The sequence below is a fragment of the Chenopodium album genome, chromosome 12 (assembly GCF_948465745.1).
Source record: "Chenopodium album chromosome 12, dcCheAlbu1.1, whole genome shotgun sequence".
NCBI lineage: Eukaryota > Viridiplantae > Streptophyta > Magnoliopsida > Caryophyllales > Amaranthaceae > Chenopodium > Chenopodium album.
In genome coordinates, this window is record NC_137845.1 from 3,068,301 (window position 1) to 3,086,577 (window position 18,277).

An 18,277-nucleotide genomic window follows, 5' to 3' on the forward strand; every position below is an offset into this window, starting at 1 on the left:
CGACCAACTAATTTGAGCAATTGAGCTGGTTTGAAATGTCCAATGTACACAATTTTACCTCTACGATTATAGTGATGTTTGTTTTTAATCGACCAGAGTTATGCTAAGTTTTTGTAGAATTCATGACTACGTATAACGGGGCATTATGCGACCTCTCGTTGCTCTTTTACATAATAATATCTTCACCGACTTACATAGCATGTAGGAGATTACAAGGGATTCAAATGCAATGCACATTTTATAACAATAGTAGCAATCACAATCGTAAGAAAATTATCTAGCCACCCATTCACTAACGGAGGCCACATGCTTTTGACAAAATAAAGAACGGGCTCTTCCTTTCACATAGGTTATTTTCATCAAACATACCTATTGTACAAGTTGCATAGCTTTTTTTTTAATGTTTAATCTTGTTTTTTCATCGAAAAACAATGCAAGTTTAACCAATCCAGCATGATTAGGCAAGGACTTCTCTAAGTCAATGAAAATACCTGAAAGAGACAATATCACTCTTTGTATTCCACATGTTGTGCAAATTAATCTACGCAATTCAGTGGTCTGATCTTTAGTTTACTTGAGTATAAGATCAAACTTTCATTGTTATTTTGATATGATGACCCATGAAACTCATTACTCTCTTATGTTTCATGGCTGAAACTTGCTCACACTCACATCGTCACTTAGTATTAGTGCTTATTTTGTTTGTTCGACTTACCTTTACTCAAGATGAAAATCAGTTCTTGTACAATGGCTTCCGAGGAGCCAAACTTCATCTTGATGGGCTAGCAAACATCCACCCTAATGGTCTTATTCAGATGACCAACACTACGATTCAGAGTAGTGCTCATGTTTTCTACCCAAAACCCTTGAAGTTCAACAAAAGTCGTTCATTTTCCACTACTTTTACATTTGCCATCTATGTTGATTTGCCTGGTCATGGTGGCCATGGACTTGCCTTTGTTATCTCCCCATCCATGAACTTTGAGCATGCTAATCCTGAAGAATATCTAGGGATTTTCAATACTTCTAATAATGGCGATAACACTAATCATATAATTGCTGTAGAACTAGATGTTCTTCAAAATCCTTTGTTTGAAGATATTGATGGCAACCATGTTGGCATCGATGTTAATGGCCTAAAGTCTATTGATTCTGCTTCAGCGGCATACTATTCTGAGGAAGAAAGGAAGAATGTGACCCTTCTGCTATCAGGTGGAACACCTATGCAGATTTGGATAGATAATGATGGAGAGAATATGCTTATGAATGTGACATTAGCTCCACTTAAACATCCAAAACCCAAAAAAAATCTCTTATCTATCCATCTTAATCTTTCTTCAGTACTCCTTGATTCTATGTATGTTGGTTTCTCCTCAGCTACCGGTCTTACTGGAACTGAGCATTACATATCAGGTTGGAGCTGGAGTCAAATTGGTCAAGCCCAGGATCTTGACCTTCTCAAGCTTCCTCCATTTCCCAGAATTAGAAGCCACAGAAACAAGCCGAAATTCCTTGTAATAGTATTGATTGTTGTTTTATTGCTGTTGTTGGGAATGATTGCTGGAGTTGCTCTTGCAGTATGGAGGAAGAAATATGAAGAGCTGAAGGAACCATGGGAACAGGAATATACTTCTCATAGATTTTCATTCAAAGATCTATATGCAGCTACTAAGGGTTTCAGAGACTCTGAGCTTATTGGTTCCGGAGGTTTTGGAAAAGTTTATAAAGGTGTGATTCCATCTACCCACACCCAAATTGCAGTGAAAAAGGTTTCACATGATTCCAGGCAGGGTATGAGAGAATTTGTATCAGAAATTGTAACCATGAGACGGCTAAGACATCGAAACTTGGTCCAGCTCCTAGGTTATTGCCGAAGAAATGGAGAACTTTTTCTGGTGTACGAATACATGCCCAACGGAAGCCTTGACAAATTTCTCTTCAAGAGTAAGAGCTCCAACCTTTCTTGGTCTTGGAGATTCAACATTGTAAAGGGGGTGGCATATGCCCTTCTATATCTTCACGAGGAGTGGGAACAAGTCGTTCTTCATCGTGATGTGAAGGCAAGTAATGTTCTTTTGGATGCTAACATGAATGCACGGCTTGGTGATTTCGGGTTAGCTAGGTTATATGATCATGAGAGCAATCCTCGTAGTACTCGCTTAGTTGGGACATTTGGATATATTGCACCAGAGCTCAGTATAACAGGCAAACCTAATACTGCCACTGATGTGTTTGCTTTTGGAGTATTCTTACTTGAAGTAGCCTGTGGGAGGCGGCCAAACATCATGCAGGAGTTTTCTACTGAGGACGTTGTTTTGGTTGATTGGGTATACGACTGCTGGAAGAAGGGAGCAATTCTTGAGACAAGTGATCCCAATTTGAAAGGAGATTACCAAGGCGAAGAAATGGAGCTTGTCTTGAAATTAGGCCTGCTGTGTTCCCATCCCAAGCCTGGAAGAAGGCCTAGCATGAGGCAAGCGGTCCACTTCCTTAATGGGGATGCAATTCTGCCTGCTATTCCTTCAGATTATGGCCATCAAAGCAATCATTTCTTTGGTGGTATTTGGAGAAGATCTATGTCCGTTTTGTCATCTTCATCATCTGGTATATCTCAGGCCACTGTATCTAGTGATAATTCTGTTGTACATATTGGCCGATGAGTCTCTTTATTTTAAATCTTGTTGATACTTGATAGTAGGTTTTGCATTTTGTGTCTTGCAGAAAGCCTCATAGATATGCAGAACTGCAGAAGGATGTATTCCGACGTTGAATCTGAAGTAAATAGTATTCCTGTTCTCTTTGGTGTTTGCTTCTAGTTGATATGAAATTATACTTCTAAAATTGAGTGAAATGTTTATAGTTATTTGCATACACAACTCTAGATATTAGATGCTTTTGAGATCTTTGTGATCATTCTTTGAGTTATGTAAATTTTATGTGCTTTATAGTTTATAGATAATATTATCATCTGACGAATTCTCAGAATTTTTTTTGACCACTTTAATGACGTGAATTCAGAAATATTGATAGTTCCTGTGAGACAAATTCTGCTGCTAGTTCTTAAAATTAAGGAATTGGACAATCCACACACAGTATGAGCTTGGAGATGCTCACATCTCTGTACTGAAATCTGTAGTATATCAATGCTAACTCTATTAACTTAAGTGAAACTTATCTTATTTAACTTCTGGAAACTTTGATGTCTGAACAATGTAATTCGAGAAACATGAGTACATATAACAAGAGTTCAAATGACGAATGATTTCAATCAGTATGAAGGCGATGTTTAAAATTGAGACTTGACATATGATAAAACTCAGTGGTTATAATTTAGCTTGTATTATTGCTGACGTTTCCCTTTATGACTGTCGCTGCCCTCTTAACAAGGCAATGCTGACTATATTTTGCTTGATTTTCTTAATCCCCTATTTCCCTGTCTTTCAGGTAATCTAATATGACAAGTGCGTGCTGCGATTTAAGTGGAGCTTCGTTTGTTATTGGATAACTTGAAAGAAAATTAGAAGAACAAATGATCAGAGTTTGTGACAGTTAAGTAAAACATTAAGGTGCAAACTTCGCTGAAAACTCTAATATGCCTCTTCATATATGTTTCATAGTGTATAAAGTGGGCCAAATCAGGTAGGATTGGGCCTTTTTATTTTTGGATTGGGCTTTGGATTGAACTTATATTTGGATACATGGACCATGACCCACTTGCTAGATTGATTACTCCTAGGCCGGTTGAATCTGGCATGCTTTGCTTTTTATATGTGACGGGAGCCCAACTACCTAACCATCTTGTGGAAATGTGGGTGTCACACTGTGTCACTGTCACATAGAGATGAGATCATATCTCACAATTTCATTTGTCTATTTAAATAGTCGTACTAGCTGCTAGCTGTGTGAATGATCAACTAACTTCCTTAGTTATAGTATTGAGATTTGAGATACGACTTAATATTTGGAATCAAATCTTATCTACATCGTTTGTCTTAATGACTCTATATTAAATCTCATATTTTAGTTGAAAGGATTCGAGTTAATTTTATGCACCTTCAGTATTTTACTCATTCTTGCGGATTTCTTCGTCTCATAGAACCATGGTAATTTTTGTGCTCTTTTAATTCATAATTTTTTTTAATTTTTTGGTAATTTTTGAATAATGTGGGGTACAATTTGATTTTAATGTTTTCGCAGAAATTTCTGGAAAGTGATTCTAGAAGCGGTACTTTTTCTTCTCCAATGAAATCTCAGTTGAGTCGCAGAGTTTGATTAAAGGTGAGGAAATTGCAATAGTACTGCTTTGTCTTCTCCAATGGAATTCTTTTGTTTTGAGTATAAAATTTGCTAATTGTGTTTGGTGTGTTTATGGTTGTGGAAAATTCTTTATGTTACAAAAAGACAAACAAGTGGAATTATTAAATTGATGCCGTAATATAAGTTATGTAGGTGGAAAATCATTTGTTGAATTCACATGGATATAATCATTCTTATGTACTCTAATACTATAAGCTAAGTTATGTAGGGTATTACTATGAACGGGGTTGAAATGTTAAGTTTACGTGCTGACCCCTAAGATAATACAGAGGTTGTTTCTAATTATAGATCGAACTTAGGCTTTAAATTATGGTAGACCAAAGCCGTTGTACTCTGTGTTTCGTGCAAATTGAACTTAAGTATTCATGATAAAACCTCGTCCATGCTTTGAAGCTTAGCTCTAAGGCTTAATGATCTTTGGACTTCTAGCCAAAGTTTGTGATCAGACTCAAATCTATATAGCCTAGCTTAAGCCACGACAATGTATGTAGAATCATCACATCTTTCATGGTCCTGACTAATATTAAGTTGTTTCGTTTGAGACTGCCTGTGCTGAAAAAATTACTTAAATGCTTATATAGATTTCTTCAAAAAAACTTTAAATTATGTTGTAAATTCTTCAAATATTAACCCTACCACTAATTTGAGTATCATGAATTCATGATACATTGATACTCCATAATAATAATAGATTACGGGTAATAATCGTAATATGGGACCACTGAATAATCTTGTACCACATATTACCTTTTCCTTCTTTTTTTGGCAATGACATTTCTACTTATGTTGCACGCACATGTGGGAATTGATGTAGGACATGAAGGCAGTGCTCATCTTAGGATTTTTGTAGTTGTCACTGTCCTTGAACACTTTTTCCAGCCACCCAATCTCTAATGGAGACCACATACATTTGACAAATTGACCAAAGAACAATTAACAAGGCTCTTCATTTCACATACTAGTAGATGATTTTACATTAAACATACCTTCAATAATCAGCAATGCATACAATTGTACAAGTTGCATAACTTTGTTAAATATTTAAGGAAAAATTGATAAAAATAATCTCAACTTTAGCTCGTTCGCTCCAAATAATTCCAACTATGAATTATTTTTAAATAGTCCCAAGTGACCGGCAATCCGTTCAAGAGGGAAATTTTTTTATCTTTTTATTTTGAGGGGCATGTGCCACCATGTGATTAGTTGAAAAATTTTAAATAAAAAAAACTAAAAAAATAAAAAACCGGCCCAAAGACCACCCTCCCCACTCCCGCCGGCAGCCCCCAACTCCCCGACAGCCTCCTCTACCCGCCTCCAAACCATCGGAATCCCGCTTTCACTAGCCACCAAAACCACCCCACTCCCTGGAATTCACTTTGGGGGTTGATACTATTTCTGCAATTTTAAGATGATTTAACAAATTTGTTTTTCAATTCTGCAATTTTTGCCGAAAACTATGGCAATCGGCGGCGGCGTATCTTTAATCACTCCTTCACTTCTTTTCTCTCTCCGAGTAATTTTTCCAGTTTCATCTTCGATTTCATCGTTTTTTTCGTCAATTTCAATTTTTATTATGCTGTAATTTTATTTGTTGATTCAATTTGGATATGGAGTAGTTCTTGTATTAACATTACTAGTTTGAGTTTTCTGGAAGGGGTAGTTTTCGGGTGAGGAGTGTGAATCGTGGGTGGATTCCGGGGAAGTAGGGTAGATTTGGTGGCTGGATCGTGGTGGCCTGGTGGGGGCGGGATTCCGTTGGGAAGAGGGGACTGTCGGAAAGTTGCAGGGCTGCTGGTGGGACTGGTTAGGGTGGCCGTGAGGGTTGGGCTGGGGTTTTTTTTTTAATTCTTTTTAAGAAAAAGAATAAATTTTTTCAACCAATATAGTCCTGACACGTGTTTTCTAACCTCTTATAACAGGTTAAGTTACCGGTTGGGACCAATTAAATCAAACGATCCCTAAAGTTCGGATTATCTAAAGATAATCTGTCGTTGGGATTATTTTAAGCGAACCAGTCAAAGTTGGGATTATTTTTATGGATTTTTCCAATATTTAATCTACCTTTTCCCACTAACGAACAATACAAGTTTAGCCGAGGAGGCACGCAATATGCAAGGACTTCTAGATACATACAAGAGGTCTCTCATGAGTCAAAAAATCTCTGAAAGTGAAAATAACACGTTCTATTCCATTTCCTCCTATAAATAAAATTAAGTTTTGAGTGGTCTTTAGTTTACACAAGTATAAGATAATATTTTCATTGAAGTTCTGATATTTCATGGCTGAAACTTGCTCACATCTACACAATAAATTGGTGCTCCTCTTTTTTGTAGTACTTACCTTTGCACAAGATGAAAAACAATTCATGTACAATGGCTTCCAGCAAGCCAACCTTCATCTTGATGGGCAAGCCAACATCCACCCTAATGGCCTTTTACAGATGACCAACTCTTCTTTGCAGGGTAGTGGTCATGTTTTCTACCCACAGCCCTTGAATTTCAACAAAAGCCGTTCATTTTCTACAACTTTCACTTTTGCCATCAATACTGATGTGCCTGGTCATGGAGGCCATGGTATTGCCTTTGTTATCTCTGCATCCATGAACTTTACACTTGCTGTTCCTGCTGAGTATCTAGGAATTTTTAACACCTCCAATAACGGAAATAAGTCTAATCATGTATTTGCTGTAGAATTAGACACGGTTCAAAATGCTGTTTTTGGAGATATTGATGGCAACCATGTTGGCATCGATGTGAATGGCCTAAAGTCTGTTAGTTCTGCTTCAGTGGCGTACTATTCTGATGAAGATAGGAAAAACATCAGCCTTGAGTTATCAGGTGGAACACCTATGCAGATTTGGATAGACTATGATGAAGAAAAGATGCTTATGAATGTGACAGTAGCTCCACTTAAGCATCCAAAACCCAAAAAGTATCTCTTGTCTACTCCTGTTGATCTTTCTCCAGCACTCCTCGATTCCATGTATGTTGGTTTCTCCTCATCTACTGGTCTTACTGCTACTGAGCATTACATATCAGGCTGGAGCTGGAGTCAAATCGGTCAAGCCCAAGATCTTGACCTTTCCAAGCTTCCTCCATTTCCCAAGATTAGAAGCCACAAAAAAAAGCTGAAAATCCTTTTTATAGTATTGATTGTTGTCTTGTCACTGTTGTTGGAAATGATTGCTGGAGTAGCTTTTGCTGTATGGTGGAAGAAGTATGAAGAGCTGAAGGAACCATGGGAACAGGAATATATTTCTCATAGATTCTCATATAAAGATATCTATATAGCAACTAAGGGTTTCAAAGATTCTGAGCTTCTTGGTTTTGGAGGTTTTGGCAAAGTTTATAAAGGTGTGATTCCATCTACACACATCCCAGTTGCAGTGAAAAAAATTTCGCATGATTCTAGGCAGGGTATGAGAGAATTTGTAGCCGAAATTGTAACCATGAGAAGGCTAAGACATCGAAACTTGGTTCAGCTCCTAGGTTATTGCCGTAGAAAAGGAGAGCTTCTTCTGGTGTATGATTACATGGCCAATGGAAGCCTTGACAAGTTTCTCTTCAAGAGTAAGAACTCTAATCTTTCTTGGTCTCAGAGATTCAACATTGCAAAGGGGGTGGCATCTGCCCTTCTATATCTTCATGAGGAGTGGGAACAAGTCGTTCTTCATCGTGATGTGAAGGCAAGTAATGTTCTGTTGGATGCTGATATGAATGCGCGGCTTGGTGATTTTGGGTTAGCCAGGTTATATGACCATGAAAGCGCTCCTCGGAGTACTCATGTAGTTGGAACAATAGGATATCTTGCTCCTGAGCTGAGTATAACAGGCAAACCTACTACTGCCACTGATGTTTTTGCTTATGGAATATTCTTACTTGAGGTGGCCTGTGGAAGACGGCCTAGCAGCCTGCAGGAGTTTTCTACAGAGGACTATATATTGGTTGATTGGGTATATGACTGCTGGAAGAAGGGAGAAATTCTTGAGACAAGTGATCCCATGCTGGAAGGAAATTACCAGGCTGAAGAAATGGAACTTGTTTTGAAATTAGGCCTGCTGTGTTCTCATCCTAAGCCAGAAGGAAGGCCTAGCATGAGACAAGTGGTTCAATTCCTTCACGGAGATGCAAACCTGCCGGATATTCCTTCTGATTATGATCATGAAAGCAACAGTTTCTTTGGTGGAAGTTGGAGTATATCTATGTCAGTTCCATCATCCATGTCATTCGGTGTATCTCAGGCCACAGTATCAAGTGATAATTCAGCTGTACATAATGGTCGATGAGTTTTTGTTACTATTTTACAATCATATTGAAAGAGGTTTTGCATTCTGTATATGTGTCTTGCAGAAATCCACATAATCATACAGTAAAATGTCTTTGGCCTATATAATGTAAGAATTTGGATCCGAAGTAAAGAGTTTTCTTGTTTTCTTTTTCTTTGCTAACTTGCTTTTATTTGCTATGAACATTTACTAAAAGAATTCTGGTTACTGTTATTTGCATAGAGAAATTTATGTGCTCGACTGCGTTTGAGGTTTTCTGGCTTATACTATGAACAAGTCTGACTGTTCCTGTTACTATTATACCAGTTGTCTGTTCTTCAATGCTGAAAAAATTTGGGCTCCCTGATGGTTTTAAAATCACTGTGATAATTCCTAGAGTCTTGTCAATTTAATGTACCGTATAGATTATTTCTTGGTTACCTGAGGGACATATTCTGCTGTTAACTTTAGCAAACTTGGGAATTGGACAGTCTTGATGTATATGAGTTGGAAAATTCTCACATCTCTTTCCTCAGAATTCTCAAATATATCAAGGATAACTCACACAAAAACAAACTCCAATTTTTTCAGTTACAACCAAACACAGAACAGAGACTACATCTCATTTAACTTCTGGAATCGAGTACATAAAAAGAGTTCAGACGGAGAATGCTTTCTTTCAATAATATAAGTAGGTGATGTTTTATGTATCGGCCTATTACTAGAATTCAAGGGTTATAATCTGTATTATTGGTGACATTTACTTGCATGCTTGGCTTATTGCCCTCTTAAGAGGCTAATATTGACTATAATTTGCTTGGTTTTACTGATTCCCTGCCTTTCAGGTAATCTTGTACGACAAGTGCTGTGAGTTAAGTGGAGCTTTGTTTTTCAAATTCAGTAAGTTTTCTTCTTTAATTTTGACTGGATTGTTACATTTGAATGATTTTGATGATAATAACGATATGATTCACAAAGAAAATTTTAGAAGAATAATGATCAGGTATGGAGACAGCTAGATGCAAACATGTCTGAACACTCTAGTATTCAGGTATTAATCTCACATAGTTTTAACTTTTAAGTACAGTATTTTCAAGTGATACTCCTGGTTATTTGTTGAGCTATTTTTCCCAAGAGTAATCAATGCAGCTAATAAATGCTGATTTTTAATACATGCAACTTGTTGATTTTTAATACTTCCACCGTGGAGTTAACATAGTAAATATGTACTCAACTTTCTGATTTCTTAGGAATTGGGCACTCAACTTAATTTTTTAATCAATTGGGTATTTAGAAGCTAAACTTCTGTTAACTTGTCAATTCTGTTAACTATAAATAATCTGGGCTTAACCCTCTTTCTTACAAAAAAAAAAAAAAAAAATAAAATAATAAAAAAATAAAAATAAAATAAAAAAAATAAATAAAAATAAAAATAAATCTAAAACCCGTCAAAAAAGTAATAAAAATCATTTTTCTCAATTGCTATTTCTTCCTGAGTGAAATACTTCACATATATTTCGTAAATTAGTTCCCATGTCTCTTATAATTTCAATCCCTCTTTCTTTCTTCTTACTCCGTATTAATTCATTATTAAATAAATAGAATAAACTACTGATGAATAACTCTATGCTTCTACCTCAACAAATTAAAAGAATCTGTCAAAAAAAAAAAAAAAAGAAAGCTTAATTTAAGAGGTATATATATATATATATATATATATATATATATATATATATATAAACTTAATTCAATTATGAAAGCTAGTTGCCTAAATTCTACTAAAAATTTAAAATGTTGCAAAAGGTAAAATTTATCTAAAAGTACTAGCTTTTTAGTTTGATACTCCATTGATGAAGATGCTCTGAAAAGCACTTACATGATTTTGCCTTTGAAAAAAAATTAATTGTGTCTTAAAGGAGCAGGCCCGTTTCTGAGACTTTGGTGGCCTAGGGGCGGATAAAAAAAATGGGGCCCTTGGTACAAAAAAAAAATTATTTTGGGTATGCACAAAAAAATTTACGAGAGACTTTGTTTAATGCTAAGAAATTTTATTATTACAATAACGCTTAAACAAAACACTTTCTTCTAGCATTTCTAGATGCAAAGTCATTAATAATAGTTTCTACATCAATATGCTCTAACATTGTTCTCTCAATACATAAAGTAGCTAAACCATTCAACCTTTCTTGAGACATTGATGATCTCAAGTAGGTTTTCAATAACTTCAACTTCGAAAAACTTCTTTCGGCGGATGCAACCGTTACCGGCATAGTCAATAGTATTCGATAAGCAATTGATGCATTTGGAAAGCAATTTGATAATTCATAATCAATTAATTATTAATCATTAATCAAATTTAAAATATCATAATTCAAACAAAATTAGAAATTAGAATGAACTGGGAAAAATATAAATTTGACATACTATCTCACTACAAGAAAAGGGCCGTTTTGCGACGGAAATAATTCGTCGCAAACTGGCAAAATTCCGTCGCAAAGTGACTTTGCGACGGATTTCCGTCACAGGCATGGCGTCGCTCGAACTTTCGTAGCAAACAGTCCTTTTGTGACGGAATATCCGTCGCAAAACGAATTGCGACGGATTTTGCGACGGAAAGGTAGTTGTAGCTGAAAACAACATTTGCGACGAAAATTCCGTAGCAAGAGGAGTCATTTTGCGACGGAATATTCCGTCACAAATTTTGCGACGGAATGTATTTCCGTCGCAAAATGGATTCTTTTGCGACGGAATAGTCCGTCACAAATTTTGCGACGGAATGTAATTCCGTCACAAATTTTGCGACGGAAATTCCGTCGCAAAGTTATTGTAATTTTAATTTTTTTTTTTTTTTGTATTTTGTTTTTTTTTCCTGGAACCTGTATTCCTGCAATCCTGTTTAATTTTTTTGTATTTTGTTTTGTTTTCCTGGAACCTGTATTCATGCAATCTTGTTTAATAAAATACGTGCATTTAAAATAATTTCAGTCAAAAAGTCCACGCCCTAACATAATTCAAATATATACAACACGTAGCCGTAACTACCAAGTACGGTACATGATATAATTTTTTAAACTACAATGTCATCCATATACAAAAATCGAAAAATGACACCTAACTAAACACAAGCTGGCTGTCCTTGGCCTGCACCACCACCACCACCACCACCCGGGTCGTTCCTGGGGTCTCGAATCTGAGGCTGAATCGTAGAACAAGTGAAAGGAGTGGTCAATCCTGTAAATCTACTGGCTAACTCCTCTAAGAACTCCTTGTTCTTCCTCTCGATTTCAGCCATCCGTTCTGCCACTCGAGCCTCCACTCGAGCATCGAGCTGTTCCGCCACACGGCTATCGATCTGGCTCTCAATTGCTTCCACCCTCTCATTCAACTCCTTGTGGAAGTTTTCCTGCATTTGAGTTATGACCGACGGTACGTATTGGCTGGAAGAACCCGATCCTCGTCCCCTAGATGTGCCGTAGTACAAGTCAGCACCAACACCAAGACCTCTAACACGACCCTTCTTATTACGACCACCAGCCGCCTCAAAGAAAATTTCATTTTCAGACAGTTGGGAACCCTGGGTTCTTGATTCCTCCTGTCTGTGTTGGTACGCCTCCTGTAACAAACAAAGGATATACAATGCAGAAATAAAAATAAAGAATGAGAACCAATAGTTTGAGGCTTGATATAGTTCATAAGTGGCAATATAGGTTCACTAGGTCCTAAAACTAGGAAAATTGGGTGAAAATGGGGCGTTTTTGGTTCTAACTTGTCTATTTCTCACATTTGTTATCTAATGAACCTATTTTTGACCTTAATACACCTAACTAACATAGTTACTTGAGTTTGAGGCTTGAAATTGTTTATAAGTGGCAATATAGGTTCACTAGGTCCTAAAACTAGAAAAAATGGGCGAAAATGGGGCGTTTTTGGTTCTAACTTGCCTATTTCTCACATTTGTTATCAAATGAGCTTATTTTTGACCATAATACACCTAAATAACATAGTTACTTGAGTTCGAGGCTTGAAATAGTTCATAAGTGGCAATATAGGTTCACTAGGTCCTAAAACTAGGAAAATTGGGTGAAAATGGGGCGTTTTTGGTTCTAACTTGCCTATTTCTCACATTTGTTATCTAATGAACCTATTTTTGTGACCTTAATACACCTAACTAACATAGTTACTTGAGTTTGAGGCTTGAAATTGTTTATAAGTGGCAATATAGGTTCACTAGGTCCTAAAACTAGAAAAAATGGGCGAAAATGGGGCGTTTTTGGTTCTAACTTGCCTATTTCTCACATTTGTTATCAAATGAGCTTATTTTTGACCATAATACACCTACCTAACATAGTTACTTGAGTTCGAGGCTTGAAATAGTTCATAAGTGGCAATATAGGAAACAAGTGGCTTGAAAATGGGCGAAAACTAGTTATTACCGCTACGCTCTGTTCGTTTCATTGTCACAACTTCTACACAACTCACGCATATAATCATATCAGTCACAAACAATAGTAGCAAAGTATCAAGCTAAGTTCTTTTCTTCATAAAATCAAACCTACATGAGGTTTTAGATGACATATATCCAGGGGTCCTTATCACTCCAACCTAACCCATCCTTGGACATCTTATCTCACTAGTGAATGTATGCCTAGTGATGAAACACATATAATTAACACACAATTACCCACATTCAAATAAACATACATACACTAACATGTATTTTTAAATTAACATATATTTTAAACTAATCTAACATATATTTTAAACTAATCTAACATATATTTTAAACTAAACTAACATACATTATAAACTAACTAACATATATTTTAAACTAAAATAACATACATTATAAACTAATCTAACATGTATTTTAAACTAAACTAACATACATTAAACTAATTCTAACATTGCAATATATCTTAAAAATTAAACTAATTCTAACATTGCAATATAAATTAAACTACACTACACTAAACACAAGTAATTAAATAATAAAATTTAGTTACAAATTAAATTAAAAAACATAATTAGAAAAAGTTAGGGTTTACATTAAAATTAAATTGAAAACAAAAACAAAGGGGGATAGTGGAATACTCACCGGGATTTGAGGGTGTTGTGGCGGAAATCCGGCTGCCGGAAGGAGGGTGGTGTGGTGGCTGCACACCGCCGGCGAACGGAGGGGCGTGAGTGGGCTTGAACGGAGGGGGTGGCGTGGGTGGGCGTGAGTGCGCGTGAGTGGGAGTGAACGGAAGGGGTGGGCGTTAGTAGGTGTGAGTGGCCGGATTCCGGTCGTTCCGGTGGCGACAGCGGCGGTGAAGTGGCCGGATTTTCTTTCTCTCTCTACGCTTTCCTCTATCTCTCTCTACGCTTTCCTCTTTCTGTTCTTCGTTTTCTTTTTCTCTCTCCTTCAGCGAAACTTCAGTTTTTTTAAAAAAATTTAAAAACTTTTTGCGACGGAATTTCCGTCGCAGAATCCGTCGCAAAATGTTTTTTTTTAATTTTTTTTTTAATATTGTTTTGCGACGATTATTTCCGTCGCAAACAAACTTTTGCGAGGGAATAAATTCCGTCGCAAACTTTGCGACGGAAATTCCGTCGCAAAAGTTTGTTTCCGTCGCAAAGTTGCGACGGAATTTATTCCCTCGCAAATTAACCCTTTTTGCGACGGAATTGTAGTCCGTTGCAAGGTTTCCGTCGCAAAATGACCTATTTCTTGTAGTGTCTACAGATCTACTGATAATTCATAAATCAGAAATTAAAATTCGTATGACATAAAATTAATATGATTATTTCAGAACTTCTCTTGTAAAATAGAATAATCTATACATTAAAATAAATTAATCAATTGTAATTTCTGGAAAAAAAAATTAAAGTACAGAACATACCAATGACTTAATAGCAGGCTCGTACCGTTTATGAGTTTATCTTCGAACATCGAAGCCAAAATCCATAATAATGGTGAAAAATTAATAGAAACAAATAGAAAAAATTGCTTAGGTAGATTGATATATGAAGAACAACTGAAAGAGTATAATTTATAGGAAAATTCATAGATTAATCCCGTTGAAAATTGATTTCAAAGAAGAACGTTTATGGGGGAAATCATCATTTTAGCATTAATTTGGGAAGGAAGATGAAAAATCAGAAAAATATAGGTAATGATATAAATAATTGATTTCATGGATGAAAATAGAAGATTATACGGATGAATTGCTTAGATTATGGGATTAATTTGTCAAATTTAACTTCCCAAAATGAAGGAGTTAATTTCAAGGAGGAATATTAATGATTTACTGTGAGGAGTTATTAAGGGAATGATTGACTAACTTACCAAGAAATGCCGCTTACTTCGTTATCAGTAATATTATAATTTTAATTTTTTTATTTTATTTTATTTTTTTTTTAATAACTAATTTGATTTTCAGATTTTGGGGCCCTGGGCGGGTGCCCCGGCTGCCCCGGCCCAGATACGGTCCTGTAAAGGAGCATTAATATTTAACATATATACGTTACCGATTATTACACAGAAGTTTGAATCAAAAGATTGGAGTGGGCAGTGAATTTTGCCTTTAGTGTTTTTGCTTGAAAGGTTAAGAAGCCAGAAGCCAGAAGCCAGAAGCCTTCTGGTGTCATCTGTCATGAGATGAATTATAATACACAATTGTTTGATGGAAAATAAAGTTGGTTATTAACAATATAAGCTAAAGTACTCACTTGATTAAAAAACAAAATTGAGTACCCACTTCCTAAAACTGAAGAAAGTTGGGTACTCACAACATATCTCAACTCTTCCACCGTGTGATATTTGGCTCATAAATGCTCTATTGCTCTTATTATGTTCTGTAGTTGAGGAAGAAAGCCAAGAAGGTGGTATGCAGTTATGCAAGCAAACTAAAAGTGCACAAAATTACAAGTTGAGGTTCATCAATCATCATCATAGGCCAATATTGGATCATGGCCTTTATTGTACTCCCTCGTCTTTAAGGTAAAGTTTTGGGTGAGACGGACTCACCGTGAGTCCGCCGCCACTACGATCTCCTGTAGCCAGCCTACCTCGACCTTAACCCAGAAACTCACACCTCGACTCCAACTCACAAACACCCCACCTCGGCCTTGACCAAAAATACCCACCCGACTTTGACCTCGGCCCTGACCAGAAACACCCACCCGACCCTGACCTCGACCTTGACCATAATCACTCACCTCGTCCCCCACTTCGACTTGACCCAGAAATGCGTGAATCTTGGTCGCTGAAAATCTAGCTATTTCAATTAAGGTGGGTGGTGGTCGCAGTTAAGGTAGGGTGATGGGGTGGTGGTTTCGGTTCAGTTGGTGCAAGGTTGAGGAGAGAGAAAATATTGTAGTCATGGAAGAAGAAGAAGGTTATTGGTGAAGGAGAAAATAATGTCAGGTATTAGATGTTTATTGTTTGGTATTTGATTGTTATTATTTGGTATTAGATTAGTATTGTTAGGTATTAGATTAATATTAATTGGTTTAATATTTGTCAGGATTTAGAAAATTTTAGTCAGAAATAAGATTATTTTTATCAGGAATATCATAAACAAAATAAAAATGTTAGTCAGGAATAAGATAATTTTTATCAGGAATAAGACTACTTTAGTCAGGAATAAGATAATTTTTATCATCGGGTTTCTCAGACCCGCGCCTTTTTGTTGCTGAACCCGGTCTCACGTGAGTCCGTTTTACGCAAAACCTTCTCCGTTTTTAAATACTGATTCCATTTTTTTTTTGCATCCATTTTTAAATATTTGCTCCATTTTCTTATTTAAAACCTTTTACAATATTTAATTTATTTCTCTCAGCTAGTAAGCCAACATAAATCATATTTTATTAATTTTATATTATCTCTCCTCCAATTCTCTGAACTACTTTTACTTTTTACACTTTTTTATTCTTCCACTTATCTCACTATCTTAATATTTTATTACTTTCTTCAATTTCTCCTAAAACTCCGCATATGGAGAAATGAAGCAAGTATTTAAAAACGGAGGGGGTATTAATTAATGGTAATACTTGTATTTTTTACAATGCAACACTTTTAATTTGGTAACTAGTTTGTGGCTCGGACGATGCTCCAGGTTTTGTTTAAATATAAAATGAAAAAATTACCTTAACTTTAAATAATATTTTGAAAACATTATCTTAAGTTTAAAATTAATTCAAAAAATGGAAAAAAAAAATATGGGAATTGCTTCACTAATATTCAATTTAGAAAATTACTCGTACCATCCATGGAATCAACAATCATTAGTATGTGATTAATTTCTTATAAATTAATTGACTTTTATTATTATTGTACAATAATTACTTTTTAATAGAAAAAATATTTCATTAATTAAAAGTCATACGACATCTATAATAGATATTCGACGTTAACAAATACATAAGATATTGAATCAAATAAAATTTTTCTTCATAAAAACTACGATCGTCGAGATGATGATAAGGGGATTCAAACACCCAACCTCTATCTTATAAGAATGATGGTTATTTAACCATCTAAGCCAATTATCAATTATGTTATAAACATGAAAATAAATGTATATAATTGATTATGACAAGATCTAATTAAAAAAATATTATAAAAATCAAATACATATAATCACAAGGAATAATTAAAGTAGCAACCCGGTGCAACGCTCGAATTACACACTAGTTATAGATTATAGATATGTTAGTCAAAGTGATATACTTATAAGCATTATTAACGCATGAAACTCCCATCGCAATAACATTTAAGAATGAAAAAAAGTACTATCTTTGTGTAATACTCAAGACAATAAATTTGGAAATTACAATTTGGACTAATTTAACAATATCTCATATAAATACTATGAATTATATTTTCATGAAAACTTATAAATATTTCAATGGAACAAATTAAATTAAAACAGAGAAAGTATAAGTAAATTTTACGGTTGTTTCAAAAAAAAAAAAAAAAAAAAGTAAATAAATTTTTACAGTCTAACTCTAAAAAACAATATGTAGTATACAAAGTCAAAGCTGATAATTTTCTGAAATACTACAGAAGGCATACTATCCCAACCAAACTTGGTCTAGTAGAAAGGAAAGTACCTTTCAACCATGAAGTTGGGGGTTCAATCCCCACTAATGACAATTTGGGTAGTGGGATTCCCTTATATTCCCCCCACTTTTCTAAATTGTCTAACCCATTAACCTGAGCTGGGAGAACCTGTGAGAGATTTCGGTTTGTTAGGGTCCTCCTTCGGTCATTCTTACCAAAAAAAAAAAAAAAAAAAAAAAGCAGCAGAAGGCAGAACACATACTATATTTGCACACGCTATTAGGGGTGAGCATGACAAAATACCCTATAAAAATCTTAGGACCCGAAATCGAAACCTATCGCAACAGGTTCCTAAAAATAGGAACCGGAACCGGAACCTGCCTAAAAATTGAAAACCGGAACCAGAACAGGGTGCCCTATCTTTCAAAGTAAGCTTAATAGTTACTTGATTGTCTAGAATATTTAATACAAAATTTCAAGTACTTGTATTAATACTATTAATTAAACCATTAAAAGTAAGATGAAAAATTAAAAGAGGAGGGAGAGAGGTATGTGATGACTTTTATACAATTTTGATATAGGGCTTTTATATTGGGCTTAAATAATAGATTTCAGTTTCATGTATCCTATAGGGAACCTATACTAACAGG

General features: G+C 35.5%; 2 pseudogenes; both read left to right on the plus strand.

Moving 5' to 3' along the window:
• Positions 1–644: 644 nt before the first annotated feature.
• Positions 645–2,660, plus strand: LOC145571619 (L-type lectin-domain containing receptor kinase SIT2 pseudogene; annotated as a pseudogene).
• A 3,748-nt stretch (positions 2,661–6,408) lies between these two features.
• LOC145571620 (L-type lectin-domain containing receptor kinase SIT2 pseudogene) lies at positions 6,409–8,764 on the plus strand (annotated as a pseudogene).
• The last annotated feature ends 9,513 nt before the right edge of the window (positions 8,765–18,277 follow it).